We start from the raw sequence: 15,736 nt of genomic DNA on the forward strand, positions 1-15,736 counted from the left end.
TTTTAATTTTATTATGCTTAATAGTTAAATGTCTATGCCAATTCTAAAGAATTTAATTTTGAGTTTTTTAAATATTCCTTTAACACTTAATTGCAATTATCACTTTTAAAATTTCTTGGCGCTTTCATTCTATACTTGACAACTATTTTATAAAGTTGATTGTATTGCAGATCTTCATAACCGATGCACGATTTGTGATAATAAATTTATTAAAAGAGTTCATATTGCAGTGGGCTGAAGTAAATTAGTGGCGCCTGTAAATGGACAGTAAAAGACTTAATGGTTAGGTGAGCCTTCTAATTCGGAGGTACATGTACTTGCATTAGAGATGCAAAAGCGATGAAAATATGTTAGAAAAGGACCATGTACCATTATACAATTAGTTTTGAGTTGGATATGTGTCCATTTATGCTGACTTTAGGAATGAAACTGTATGTGCGCTTGCCAGTGTCTCATAGATTCCATTCTGTTTGCCATTCTCTTTTCCGGTAGAATTCCTCTTAAGTAAAAAGAAGGTTCCTGGATATTTAGCTCCTGAACTTCATAAGTACTGCTTGCTTCTTTAACTAGTCTGTCCGCTGCTTCGTTACCTGTAAGACTTACATGGGCTTAAACTCTTATAAGTTTTATACAGACTTGATTGTTTTATTGTAAAGATGTTGGTTATTTACTATTAAAGGGGAAGTATGCTAGTGATTCATTATTTCGAGTAAAGTAGACATCCTGTCGGTGTAAATAAATGGATTTCCTGATGCCATTTTATTGCATATTGAATGGCTGCTCTAGCGGCTAGTGCCCAGTAAGAATATAGGAGACATGAGACGACTGGGTGAGCAGCTGTGCTGCCATGAAGGCTTTCAGCTTTATTACTCACTCAGTGGGACCACGTTTATTGAAAATTTTAGAATATTACAATAAAGATTTGATTTTGATGTATCCATAATTTTGACATATACTTGACATACATTGACATAATTTCATATAAATATTAACAGAAATTTTGATGATACGTACATAGATTACAGAATGAATAATATAGAATACAAATAAAGAGTTAAATACAAAATTTTGGTTATATTCATAATAAATAATACAGGATTTTGATGATATGCTGAAATGTAATAATAGTACACAGTTGAGAAATAGTTCATAATTCATAAATAGTCCACTATTCATAAATGTTCATAAGTCTGTTAAAGTTTATTTATCTGTTACAGCTAATAGTCAGTCTGAAATAAGTTCTGATAAAATTTATAGTTAGTCTAGAGTTTATAGTTAGTCTAAGTTTCATAATTCTAGATTGAAGTTATGCTGCCTTGAAATCTGCCTTTAGAGTATCACAATTTTTTATGAGATTATTCCATTAAATTTTGAAGTTTTTTGCGAAGAGGTTTACTTCTGAGTAGTTGTTTGAACTATCCTTGGGCATTTTCACTTGCGAAAAGAAGAAAGTGGAGGTCTTTTGCGATTGCATATTCAAACAGGTAATGATCTATTGTTGTTGTCGATCCACACATGAGGTTGTCTGTATGATACAAGCCGAAAGGAAAAAGGTATGAAATGAAGGGTACATGTGCTTTTAGAAGATATGTTAATTCATTATTTGTTTTAACTAAATTTCGTGTTGGTTTTGGTAAGAACATAAAAGTTCGTCTGCCCGTATTATCTCGTGACCACATGAGTTTCCATTGAGAAATTAAGTCTTGTTAAAGGTCTTAATTTTAAAAGTGATATGGGATTTGGTAAATAAGTTATTGCAATTGTAGTACCATTTTCTGCCGCTTTTACCAAGCTATCTTCCATTTCGTTGACCAATGTTCTATAAGGGCTCGTGTCCAATGTAGTTTCGGTTTTTGTCCTGTTGGAAAATATGTGAGTAAATATTGTATATTTTGAACCAAAGGAGAGTGACTATGACCAGCTATTACTTGAATGCTTGAGGCACTGTCAGAAATTATAACACTGGTTATTGAGAATTGATTTGCATATGTTATTGCTTCTCTCACAGCCAATAGTTCTGCTTGAAATACTGACTTTGTATGATTCAATTTTTTTTCCAGGTGTGTATAAGGTTATTGATTTTGAAAGCACAATAAGCACTTCCTGCGCCTAAATCTGATTTTGATCCATCTGTAAAAATTTGAGTTTGAAAATGATCTATGTTTGAATTTACTATTGGATTTTCTGAATAGGATTGATTTGGATTTAAGTTTATATTTTGTTTGAGTTCTTCATATTATGTTCGATGATATATATTAGAATTATAGGTACTTGTTTGTCGTAGGCGTGCAACTTTTGTTTTAACGGCCTGTTTCTGTAAAGTCAGAGTTATTGGTGGAATACCTGAAATGATTTGTGTAGAACTGGTAGGTGTTGTTTTATATGCATTTGTTACTGATAACAGAAAAAGATATTGTATTAAAGTTAGTTGTCTTCTTGCATGTTGATTTGTGCTCCAAACAGAAGCGCCTTGCAGAACCCAGTAAGAATACAGGTGACAGGTGACGGAGGACGGGGACATCTGATGTCTAAGGTAAGCAGGTATATGTCCCATGCCCTCCACCATCTTAAACCCAGTAAGAATACAGAAACCTTTTGCAAGTTTACGGTAAAACAACATCATCTGGTGGCAAGAATAGTCCAGATTATCGACAAGATTGCAAAAATCTAGTCCGACCTATGTCTTATTATATAATGTTTCTTAAACAGGAACAATGCCTACTGTCAGAATTTCATATTCATTTGTTTAACCTTCTCTACTACTACTGTAATTGGATTTTCTGTAACGTAAGTTTGTAAATTATGTTGTCTTTGTAAAGTTGGTTTTGTAATATATAGCATTGTAAAGCATATGTTATGCTGTAAAGTAGTTTTAGTAGTTTACATAATAACTGTGTAATTATTATGTAACGTACGCAATTATGCCTTGATCCACAGAGGCAATAATATTTTACAATGCTATTTGATGTACCTGCTAGATATGTGGGCACGTCAAAGAATATCACCTAACCTCTGGACAGAATGATGGTGTGTCCTTTTCCCGACAACTGTTAACTGTCAATTGCAATTGTCTCACCGATTGTTATGAAGCTAGTCGAGAAGAAAATAACGCTGAAATTCCTATTTTAAAGTCACAGGCATTAATTTAATAAAATTATTGATATGCATTTTAAATTAATCAGTGCAATTAATTCCCATTGAATGTAAAAACATTTTGGTATACATTTTAATTATAAGTTTTTATTTATGAAATACATTTCGTTCATCAGTACATTAATTTCGCTTTCATTAATAGATGTATAAGTTCGAAATATATAGTATGTTCTAAAGAGGACTGACTGTTTTTTAAATAGAAATAATGCGAATTGTTAAAACTGTTTTTACATGACACTGATGATATATCAGAATTCTGTTTGTTGTGAGATCAGAAGTTGCGTATTTAATCTGCCGAAAGCAGAATTTATTAAGTTACCTGAAATCCACAGAAAAATAAGAATATAAGTTTAATTATAATTTATATTATACGATATTTAATAGCAATCGGTATTGACGTACAATCTTACATGAAAGACCGTTAATCAAAATTTTTTCAATTAAAGCTATCAGACCTCTCGATGATAATCACCCAGAAAACTTCATGGATGAAGAAGCATACGAGCAAAACAGTAGATGAGATTTATGGCATTTCGCAACAGTCCGAAAGCCTTAGAACAGGACATATAAAATAGTGCGCATGCTTCCGTTATTTCCTAGCAGCCATAGATATGCAAATGCAATCTGTGCGTATGATAAAGGCTATTCGAGAGTCTCTAGAGATCACGTATCTCGCTACAAAATTGCATATGCCATAAATATACTTACGGCTTCGAAAATGGTGAGAGAAAGAAGTTATGCAAGCAAACATTATGAGAAAACTAAGAGTAGATGAAGATGTCGCCATATTCACAGGTGAAAACATTACACAAACCAGGCGGTTTCATAAGAAAGCGGGGCAAACACCAGGGTACTCGGGCAGAAGGCCGTACCCCTAATCGAACAAATTGAGTCATTCTTAATTTTACACAATCATAAAGTTAAACAGCAGTTTAAAGTTAACGTCAAAAGTAGTTTAAATTTGAGGCCAGAAAAAGTGAATAGTAGAATTAATTACATGATTTTTGGCCGAAAATAGCAGTGAGTGTGAGACCGGTACGAAAATAAAATGCAAAGCATCTGGGAAGCCGTTAGAGCTGATGACAAAATGCTGAAATTAAATTACATAAACACACAGATAATGAAAAGAAGTGCGAATCTTTTGGTGAGGAAATCTGTACGACAAATTTTGAAATTAACTAATAAGTAGTAACAAGAGAATAGACATTGATATGACCAAACACTCCTTTTAGGTACATTACAAACTCATACGTAATCAGTAGACGATATAGTACATACAACACAATACAGCAAGTGACACACTGAAAAATAAAAGAGTGAGGAGCAGCTAGCCGAAATATTTACATATTATACTAGTTAATATAATATTTTTTATAAAGTTTTATCGTGTAGCTTTTGTAACAGATATCATTAGGAACATGGACAGTCCTTTAGACTGCATAAGTAGTTCATCACTGCTGGCACTGATATTTACAAAAATTTCTTTAAATAAATTGAATAGTAAGAATAATTTATCACTGGCATTTTCAGTTGATTGAATTTATGGCATTTTAGCCGATATTTTCTTAATTATGTTAGATAAGGGAAAATCATTGAACTTATTGCTTAACTCTTTAATGAGCTTGAAAATTTTTACAAAAGAGCTTTTACCTAAGTCATTATTGTCATTTGAGTTTATATCAAAATTGGCTGAATTTTTAACATTTTTAGAGACAGCCCTGCCATTTTTAGTTACATCCGCATACCAAACACCAGGAATAAGTCTGGGAAGGTTTAACAGTATTTTTATCGTCAATTTTACTAGCAACATTTTTGTCAGCAGTTGCGTTGTTTTTAGCTAATTTAGGGAATTTGGAAAACCCCCTAAATTTGGCAGTATGTCCTTCTTCCATACAGTTGCAACACTTAAAATTAGGAATTATTTTAGCAATACAATCAGAAGTCTTGTGCGGACTTGCACAACGTAGTTTTAGTTTACAAGTTTCAAAATTGGGATGGAACTGCTGGCAGTTGTAACCCTGAACAATACATGCCCATTTACTTTATATTCCACAACTTCAACATAGAATAACAGAAAATAAGTAAGATTATAATTTTTTCTACTCCAGGAAAATTTGCTAATTGAACTTGAAAAAGTGGCATGGGTGTCTTTTGGCTTTAAACAGTGCATTTGGGAAAATGTTTCTAATAGTAAAACCTAGGTTATATTATTAATTTTGTATATCATCAACAGGGCAGTCTATCGGTAAACCTCCGATTACAACTTTTATTGGCTTATCATGTTTTCTAGTGATTAGGTAGTGATCTACCTTGTGCTGATTTAAGTAATTAGTAATGCCTTTACGGTTCTCTTCAGACTTTGGGAAAATTTTGAGAAACTCTCCGGAAACTTTTCCTGCAAAATTTAACTTTATATCTTCTCTCATTTTTTGAGGAAGTCTGAAAATTTAAGGTCTGGTTTAGCCCTTATGGGCTTAATTTTAGGTGGTGTCACCTCTACAATTTCATATTCAGTTTTTACATGACATTATCTACATTGTCATTTACATAATTCTTCAGGTTTTCAAACTTATTTCCGTTGGCAAAGGAAAGGTACCAGAAAAGCAGTTTGAAGTAGAGAGAGAATGTGCACTGAATTTGAAGGTGGAGATGCTTAGCGAGAATACTTAGTTCTTTGGCAAATTTCTTTAAATTTTAGTAATATGTTGCTAGTCCTTTATCTGGCCTTCTGAAACACGGAACTGGTGAATTCATGCCACGTTGTGTTGCTTTTAATTTGGTTTTACCATGTATTTTAATTCGCAGATGCATTATGTTTGTCAAGGTATGGCTGAAAATACTGCATAGGCGCATCCCACTGTATAAGCCCTGTTCTACAGTTATGAGAGGTTGAAAAATTCCATACGTCGCTTTTAGGTTTTTCATGTGCTTGTCCAGTTCCGAAAATGTGGGGTCTATGGACATTGGGAGGTTGAATAGTTTTCGAGGGATGATAGTAATTTAAGTTAGGAGGCTATAGTCTTAAAAACCCTCTCTTACTTTCTTATTTCTTTCAATTGATTAGCTGAAATCTTTTTTTATTCCTTTTGAGGTAATCATGTACAATTTATTTTCAGTTTGAAATACTCTTTTTTTTGACATTCGAATAATAATAATGTCAGAAAAGCTTCAAAATATTTCCTATTTGAAAGCACTAATTATTCATTCTCTTGTTGTAACTTACCATCTCCTAATTCTTAAAAAGATGAAAAAAAATTGAGAGAAATGAATAGTTTGTTTTCATGGCATTCCTTAGCTATTTGAAGTTGATTTGTTCTTCGTAAGTAAATAAATAATGAAAGGCAAGTTTTTGACTTTCATTGCTATGGAAAGAACTCAGAAATTTTATATTCTTTTCTACTCGATTAAGTTATGCTTCGAACATTTGTTAATAAAAAATAAATTACTATACCTGTTCAGCCACCTCCGAAAAGACTTCTTTTAAAATCTGTGGCTTTGTGACTTTTGAAGCAAAGACAAACCGCAGCAGTCAGCTATTCTCTTATTCACTTACGATTCAAATGCAGAAAATCGTTAAACAATTTTCAATAGACTCGGGGCTTTATATCCTTAAATCCAATAATTACATTGACTGAAAAGAAGATCCGGAATTTAATATTTAGTTCAAAACCATTTCAGCGAAAAAATTAATATCGCAAACATTATAAAACTTCCCGTTCAAGGATATCACGTGGAAACTTTTTATTAGAACACTTATACTGCTTCAGTTTTGGGGAAGAGAAGAAGCACTGAAAAAAAAAAAAGAAGTCTTTGGTAAACCAATATAACCATTTTCTCTGCTTTATGGAGAATAGTAAAAAGCAAAAAGTGAAGAAAATTCGAGGGAGCCTGACGAGCCAAAACAGGAAAGAAATAAGTTAAAATCCCACTGTCTGCCTAGCGGCTTAGAAGATTAAAATCCATGCGTTTCCTAGAAACAATATTTCTTCTTGCTTTGATTGTTGGGATACGTATGCGTTATAACACTTTAGGAAGCTTTAGGAAAGCGAAATTTTTTCTGAGTGCAATTCAAACACTGCAAAAAGACGAACGATTTCGTAATTGTTTGAATGGAAGATAAATAAAAAGGAATTTCCTCTCAGCCTTTAGGTATGGAAGCAAGGGATATTCCCATAACTCTGTTTGTGAAGGAAAATTCGTTCGCTCTCTCGCTTTCTGAATTTAAATAACAGAAGAGTTTATGCTGCATACAATTTCGAGGGTATTCCTTAGATGAGAAATTTTAAAGTATTCCTTGAATGCAGTTTTTGACTAAATTTTATGGAAATGATTTTTGAAAATGGTTTTCTTTCTAACATTATGAAGAAATTTCCAAGAAATATTTGTAGATTTTTGAATAGGTAAAAAAATCCTTCTATCATGAAATGGAAGTAGGAGAAGTTTAACTAATCGGATAATAGTATGAGAAAGTCTCATTGCTTAAAATACTATTCAAACTTTTTTTTTTTGCTTCAGATTTCTCTTTCCAAATAAATATTTTCTAAGTTAGTTTCGATATCAGGCCATTAGGATTCCCTTGTAAGCAATCCACTTACCTCTCCTGCCCACTGTCGAACTGTCTCGGCATAAATGGGAATTATTCTTTCTTTATTTAAACTATACATCGTTTTTATAAAATGCCATTTTGAAGAATCTACAACGCACTCTACTAAATGATATTACTTGGAACATAGGATTTTGTGGAATAGAATAATTACTTTGCAAAAAATTAAAACTTTAAATGAAAAAAGTGTTATAGGTTCATTTATAATGAGTGGAGGAGAAAATACATGGATTTTGCTGTACTTTTGTTGGACATTTAACATATTAAATTTGCAAAGTTGTAGGGTTTATATTTATTTTAACTAACATTTATTTTAAGTTTAAACTATCTTTCCTGTCAAGCCTTACTTTCCCCTGGAACTGCCAATGCCAGAGTATGTAAATTTTAGTAGAACGCGCAAGGATTCAAATTATCAGCGGAAGTATTCTGAGTTAAATAGAAAGGAAACGAGTTCGAAGTGTGCTGTTCTTACTTCACGAGCGCGGAGGTAGTTAGCTAGAAATTGAAGAACCCCGCGTTTCGGCCTGTGTGCTTGCCTCGGAGAATCGTTCATCGTTCAACGTGATATTCAAAGTTTGCTGAATTAGCAGCGGTATTGTAAAACGCGGTGAGGTTAGTTACGTTTAGAGAGCCTCGTAGTTAGAGTCTTGTTATTATTTCTTTTTAGGTTCTTATTTTTATTTTACCGCCGGGTCGGCGTAGTTTGTGAGCGTCAAGAGCACGCAATTGTAATTTCTTAAGTTGAATAAAAAGGGACTTAAACCCTTAGCAAGACTCTGTCTATTTTCCAGTTTCAACAGTCACCTCTTGGTTGCGTGCAGGTTGGAGGCACGCAACTCTACAAAGTCATCCTAACATATTACATTTGTCATAACATATTAAATATATTAAAATTGTCATAGCATATCTCATATCATATTACATTTGTAGAGGTTTTTTTCTTAATGCTGGAGACGTGAAAAATGACAAAAGGAGGGAGAAAATATCTTATATATTCCCCTTATTAAAGGGCGACTGAGAATCAGGGAACGCAATCGCCAAATCCTGGTGGTGACGAATTATTGTCCACCATCTTTTAGTTCGGGGGCCAGTGTAGAGTCATTATGCTATTTTTTGATGCAGAAGATGTGAAAAATGTGCAAGGCCCTCGACGGTCTCGAACCTGGACCTCTCGAGTACGCGCCGTGTGTGCTACCGGTACACCATGAAGGCATGCAGAAAGGAAGTAGAAAATACCTCATAAATTGTTTTTATAGAACTGTAATCAGGAACTTCCGCATTATATCATCGTTGTTGCATACTGACACAATTAATTACCTTACTACTAGGAAAGAAGTGGCTGTTGTTGGTTAGGGCCTTAATTGATGTAAGACTGAATAATAAATTTCTTCAACTCCTTGCCGAGCATAATTTCTTGAGAAATCTTTGGTCTCAGGAATTTTACATAGTTAGGTTAAGAGGTTAGATTCCGTGACTCTTCTGTGCTGTTGATCGTTTCATCTACTAGAAGCAAACCTTTGAATGTAAATTTTTTACTGTCATCGTAAAATATTGCGGCTAGATACTTGCCGTCTAAACTAGTTCCGTTAGAATGTGTTTCTTAGAAAAAATGATTTTTCGTTTCGCATTAGTAAATGTGATACTAGATTTATCAGAGTGGAGAATATTTTGGGAAATATCCTTGAGTTCTAATCTTCTGTAAAAGGCCTTGATCAAGATCTATTCTCAAGTGTTGATTCCTGCATACAATAAATTCAACTAAAGATTAAACATCATTGCTTGTAATTTTGACTTGCTTAGTGCTCAGATAAAAAGGAGGACAGTAGAATGTCACTAGAATAATTTACGAGAGCTTAAAGGATTTTCGTGTTTTTCAGTCTGAATCTCGTAACTGACTGAAGAGGATAATTTAAAAGTCATAGGAAAATTCTCAGCAAAGATAAATTAAAGTATTCGTTACTTTATGAATTTGTTCGTTTCAATCGTACGGTTTTTAAAAATGTCCATTTTTGTAAAGCAAATTTCAAATTTCAAAATGTTAGCTTTAGAAATAAACAGATAGTAATATAATTATAATGTATCTAAGAGCGAAACGTTGTTTCTCTTTCTCTGAAACAGGCCGCTATGCATTGTAATTGTACTTATTTACAAGGCTCTGAAAAGGGCGAAACGACTAGCTGCCTTACAGGTAGCCTTTTGATTCTGTACCAAAAAATATTTTTTGGAGCGTTCGTATCTTACTTTAACACATAAAAATGGAAGCTCCGCAGACACATTCTGAGAAACGATTCAGGGATTTATTTTACTGGGAAATGCAAAATATTGAAAATGTTTAAGCTGCGAAACTCTGAAAGTTGGAAAGAGATTTTATTAAGGTATGTAAGTTATGAGAAAGTTTTGTGAATTGAGAAACTTATTGTGACGTGTAGTATTCTTGGCAAGCACACATTGTTACTAGACTTACTTGAAAGTCTGTTAGCGACTTATCGCTGTTGTTTTAAATTTTTGAAGGCTTGTGAGAGTTATACGCGGTAGCATGAAAACGTAGTTCCCTATCAAAAGAGTACATTTGCCGTAAGTTGGAAAGCATAAGATTTTAATGGGTGCTTTCTTTGAGCTTAACAAAAACTGATGAACATATCATGTCAGACAAAGACACATTAGTAAAACCATATGATGAATATCAGATGAAATGCAGTTGATTGGTACAACATGAGTTGAGTCTTATTTACTTAGTCAGATACTTGTCGGCTTAGTAAATTTTCGGGATACGGTGTTAGATTCCTGTTTCAATCTAGCCTTCAACAGCAGGTTTCCATGTGTTGAAATCGCCACAAGCTGGAATGATTCACGGCTGTTGGCCAATTCGATAAAGCACATCGGAAGGACACACAGTTTTCACCATCGTCAGAAGAACAGTCTTGATTAACATCGCAAGATTTCTACTGCGAGATTATATACTTTTCTTCTTCTGCTTAGCCACAAGGGAGAAAAATATAAATTTCCAATAATCGCTAAGTCTAGAAGATGAATACAACAGGGAAAGACCCTTTTATTGAATTCAGTTATTTACAGACGACACAGTGTTTTTGTGCTTAGAAATACACCGTCCACTTGTAGCTATAAAATTAAAGATAATGGTAAAGGAAACTAAATTCAAAGATAAGCTAGTAGTTCAAGACTACACAAATTAATTTAACCTCACAAGCGGACTCAGAAACCTACTAAATTAAATTAATTGGTGACATTATACTTCGGGGGAGCGATATTAAATTTCGGCGGCAAGAATGCAAAGCCGAAATTCAGAATTCAAACAACTGGTAGCAGTAACAACGTGCGCGCTCAATAGCGAAATACGCTGTAACTAACTAGGCTACTTCAGTTTTAAATACACTCACATTCACCCTAACTCATTTATATCCTGGCAAGGAAACGCGAGAGAAATAAGAAATGACAGAAAAGGCTAACGAACTGAAATAACTATTAGTAGAAGTAATATACACCTCACAAACTTTTATATTGTAAAACGCTGAAAACATGTAAGGCGTTCTATTATACTGCAGAAAACATAAACAGATTCCATGACGTAATTTAATTGAAAAACTTACTGGGACATTTATACGCTCCGTAATTCCTTTGGGCTGGAATTGAAACAGCTGTATGTATGACTTGTACAGTATTTCTTCATATTAGGTACAGTGGCCTCCCTTGAGGGACTGATAATGAGAGGTGATCATAAAGAAAGCGGTTATAGGATACGCCTAACTCATTATGTTTATAAAACAGCATTCTTCTCAGCGTTAAAACAATACTTAGTTCAGCCATTTTAAAATAAATTGCATCGTACAATATTTCTGGATTGAAAATTTATAGCTTTCATAAATTGGAAGCTAGTAGATAACAATCTGGTGAGAGTGACTTGTAATGCATGGAAGAAAAACTCTGTCTTCGAGACCAGATATTTATGTTTTCAATATGTGTTGTGACCCTCAGATAAAATTACCATATGCCAGAGAAGCTGGTTCTGAAAATAAACCACTCAGCATTATCGGCCCGAATCTGGCAACTATGATAAATGTTAATTGTCTGTCTGATGCGAAATTCATAATTTTTGCCGTCAGCGCATATTTTCCCTTATCGTGCGATTATAGCTTTGCCGGAACATTATTACTCTGAGGATTTTCCCCAAACTCGTAAGTTCTAATTTAGTTGGGAAATTTTTTTCATTACTAAAGGCTTTCAGGCTAGTCGGTTTTGAAATTTACTTTAGAAGCGATTTGTTATGGTGAAGAAAAAGGTTTAATATCTTCTAATGACTTTTGCCTTAAAATCGAAGTTTAAAAAATGTTTCGTAATAAATGAGTATTTTAATAATTTTGCTTCAAACATGAGTCACATAGGGTGAAAAAAATCATATCAGTTTTTCTAATAGTTCGCAAACAGGACACTTGTAGAAAGTACGTATGTCTGCAAATATCAATAAAAAATTAAGTCAGATGGGAAGTTCATTGATCGAAAATTAAATGGGCGGTTACGAAATGAATAGTGATGAGATTCTGAAAACTTAATTTATTGATGGAAGGAAAGGGAAACATAATATACGAAGTTTTGCAAAGCGTTTACTGCTTTAACACCTACAAATTATTTGAAATGCAGTTTTCTTTAATTGGTTTTACTAGTATTTTGTGTAACTTATATAACCTGTATACCTGAGGGAATTATTTTAATGAAACGTACTGTTTTTATAAATAAATTATTTATAGTTTGAAAGTTAATAGAAATGCTTGAACGATCGTTAGCGCATTTCAACATTATTATTTCAACATTATGGCAAGGGAAAGCAGGGTTGCCATATTGGGCGAAAAATTGCCCATTTGGCGATATGCCATGGTCGGATGGAGAACCTGCCGGAATGAATTCTTACCGGTTTAGCCCAGAATGTTCTCGAACACAACCCAAAAACTATATAAACCCTGCTGGTATGCGGAGAGTCAGTGTCGAGTCAGCTAACAGTCAGTCTGTGAGGAGTTAGAGAGTCCATCGAGTTGAGTCAGTCAGCGAGTGCCGAGTGGGTCGATGAGTGCACCAAAAGAGTGTCTTAATGTATCGCGGTTTGTGCATCGTCGAGAGAGTGTGTTGAGCTCCGGGAACGTCTCAACCGAGGAGTCGGGAGCTGTACTCTAGTGCATCGCGAGTTGTAGTGTGAAGAGTCTCGAGAGTACGTGGAGTTCCAAGAACGACTGAGCAGAGTCGGGAGCTGTACTCTGGTGCTTTGCAGTGAAGCTGTCTCCACCGTAATAGCCCGATAACTTGAAGGCTGTGTCTCTGTGTCAGCGTGTTTATAGTTGTTCTTCGGCGACTATAGACATGATTTTGGAGCTGTCCTGATTAATACTGGTAAATAAAGTGTGTTTCGATACCCCATCAAGTAGTGTTGTCATTATTCACTCCAAATCCGCACGAACCCCGTAGCGAACGTACCAAAGGAAGTGTGGAGAACTCTCTATTATTATTATTTGTCCGCTGCCCCGAGAGAGGGCGCTACCAGCTTTCTCCCTCTTCCTCTCTGGAGGAGAATTCGAACTGGTTACTCGGTTCCTGGCTGCCGTCGGTGAAGCACGCACTCACCTCTCTTTCCCTCCGTGATGTTATCGTAGCTGTAATATGACCTTCTTGATTTTACTCATGCGCACTTGCGAACTGTAAAAATGCTCATCTTGTACCTACATGCAATGTGATTGTGTATAAATGAATATATGTTAAAATATATATCATGCTAGAATTAAATATAAATGTTAATATTACCGAGTCAGATTTTGTTAACATTCAACGTGCAATCAAAAATGGCATCCTTCACAACAGCCATAAATGGTGACTCGTCAAGTTAGTGAACACGTGCCTCCTGTAACCTGCTTGCATCCTCAAGTTCTGTGATTATAATGTGCTATGAAGTGAAAATTATTTCTGTTCATGCAAACTACTAGCGTAATCCATCATTATTTTCGTGTCATCAGCAATATAGTGTGAAAAACAGTTGTGCCTGCTTAACAACGTGCTTGTGAATTATCATGTGTCTCATGCAAATCGTCAAAGTGCTTTGAAGTGATCTCCATATAAATCGTACAACGTGGTTACATATCATAAAATAAGTTTTTTCGGAATATATTTTCTATAAGTGAATTGTGTTGTGCTGAATCTACTGCTGACTGAGCAAATATTTCTCGTATAATTCGGAGGTAAGCCACGCAAATTTTTAGTATTACTTATGCTTATATTCGGATAGCTTACCTGCAAAAGTGTTTCTCTCACGTTAATGTTTACATTATTTATTTTGCACTAGTGTCGTATGTGAACTTATTAGTGACTGATTATTGTGTATTTATTTGTGTCATATTGGCAATATATATATTTTTTTGTGAATCATGGCTCCACCGCAACTCATCGCAGACGATCTTAATATTTCACGTGTTTCCGTCAAACCTCCCCTATTTTGGAAGGTCAACCCTACTTTGTGGTTTGCACAACTAGAAGCCCAGTTTGATATTGCCGGAATCACTGTTGACTCCACGAAATTCAATCATGTGATATCTGCAATCGAATCTGATATTCTCAATAGCGTTTGTGATATCGTTTTACACCCACCTGTGACTGGCAAATATGACACACTAAAAACACGCTTAATTGAATTGCATTCTGAAAGTGAGGAGTCAAAGATACGTACACTTCTTCAAGGGCTAGAACTTGGCGATCAACACCCATCACAATTACTTTACCGTATGTGAAACCTCGCTGGAGAGACCGTTGGAGAACCTTTATTGAAATCCCTATGGATATCTCGTCTCCCGCAAAATACACAAAGTATTCTTGCTGCCTTAAGTGATGATCTTCCAAAACTAGCAGTTGTAGCTGATAAAATTACAGATCTCACAGCTCTCCCGCACATAAATAGTGCTGCTACGGCATCTACCGCTCCCATTGAACAGCAAGTTGCAAAGCTGACAAAGCAGGTAAATGAACTTTCGCTAGCCCTCAAAAACAGCCGTGAGCGTTCCTGTGAACGAAGAGACTATTCCAAACGCACCAGTAGGCGTAATAGATCTAGTGGACGCTATCGACAGTATAAAGAACCATGCAACAACATCTGTTTCTACCATACTAATTTTGGTTCTAGGGCACGAAAATGTGTTTCTCCGTGCACTTTCCGGCAGTCCGAAAACTAGATCGGCGATCGCTTGCCGGCCAACGTTGCGACCGCCACATCAACCGAATTCTTTTGGCCGATTCATCCTCAAAGCTGACTTTTTTAATTGACACCGGAGCCGATTTATCTGTCATTCCCAAGAGTTACAGTCAGCATGCCAAAATACCAGCTGCATTGGAACTCTTTGCCTCTAACGGCACTAAAATTGCAAAGTATGGCACCAAACTTTTGACCATCAATTTAAACTTACGTCGCTCATTTACTTGGCCTTTTATCCTGGTAGACGTCAATCAACCCATCATAGGTGTTGACTTTCTCACAAATTCAACTTACTCATAGACGTTAAAAACAACCGTTTAATTGATGGACAAACTAAACTACATTCTTGCGGTAATGTGAACCCGCTCAGTACTAGCATTCATATTTTGATGGGTAACTCAAAATTTGACAAAATTCTTGCCGATTACCCTAGCTTGACGAACCCTTCGCAAACTTTTGAGAGGCCACCAATGTCAACGATTTTCCATCACATTGAAACTAAAGGACCTCCTATTTTCTCCAAATCTAGAAGATTATCTCCAGAATTACTTCAAGCTGCGCGTCAAGAATTTGATTTTCTCCTATCAAAAGGCATCATTCAGCCTTCAAAAAGTCCTTGGGCAAGCCCCCTGCACATGGTTCGTAAGGCTAATGGCGACTGGCGACCGTGTGGGGATTATCGTCGCTTAAATGCCGTTACAATTCCGGATCGCTATACCATACCCCATATTCAGGATTGC

At 35.2% G+C, this 15,736-nt stretch overlaps 1 pseudogene; it reads left to right on the top strand.

The window, feature by feature from the left end:
* The first annotated feature begins 14,178 nt into the window (after positions 1 to 14,178).
* LOC146998463 (uncharacterized) lies at positions 14,179 to 14,976 on the top strand (annotated as a pseudogene).
* The last annotated feature ends 760 nt before the right edge of the window (positions 14,977 to 15,736 follow it).

The sequence above is a fragment of the Stegodyphus dumicola genome, chromosome 2 (genome assembly GCF_044657685.1).
Source record: "Stegodyphus dumicola isolate Sdum_Otavi_A_Nest chromosome 2, ASM4465768v1".
In the NCBI taxonomy this organism is placed as follows: domain Eukaryota; kingdom Metazoa; phylum Arthropoda; class Arachnida; order Araneae; family Eresidae; genus Stegodyphus; species Stegodyphus dumicola.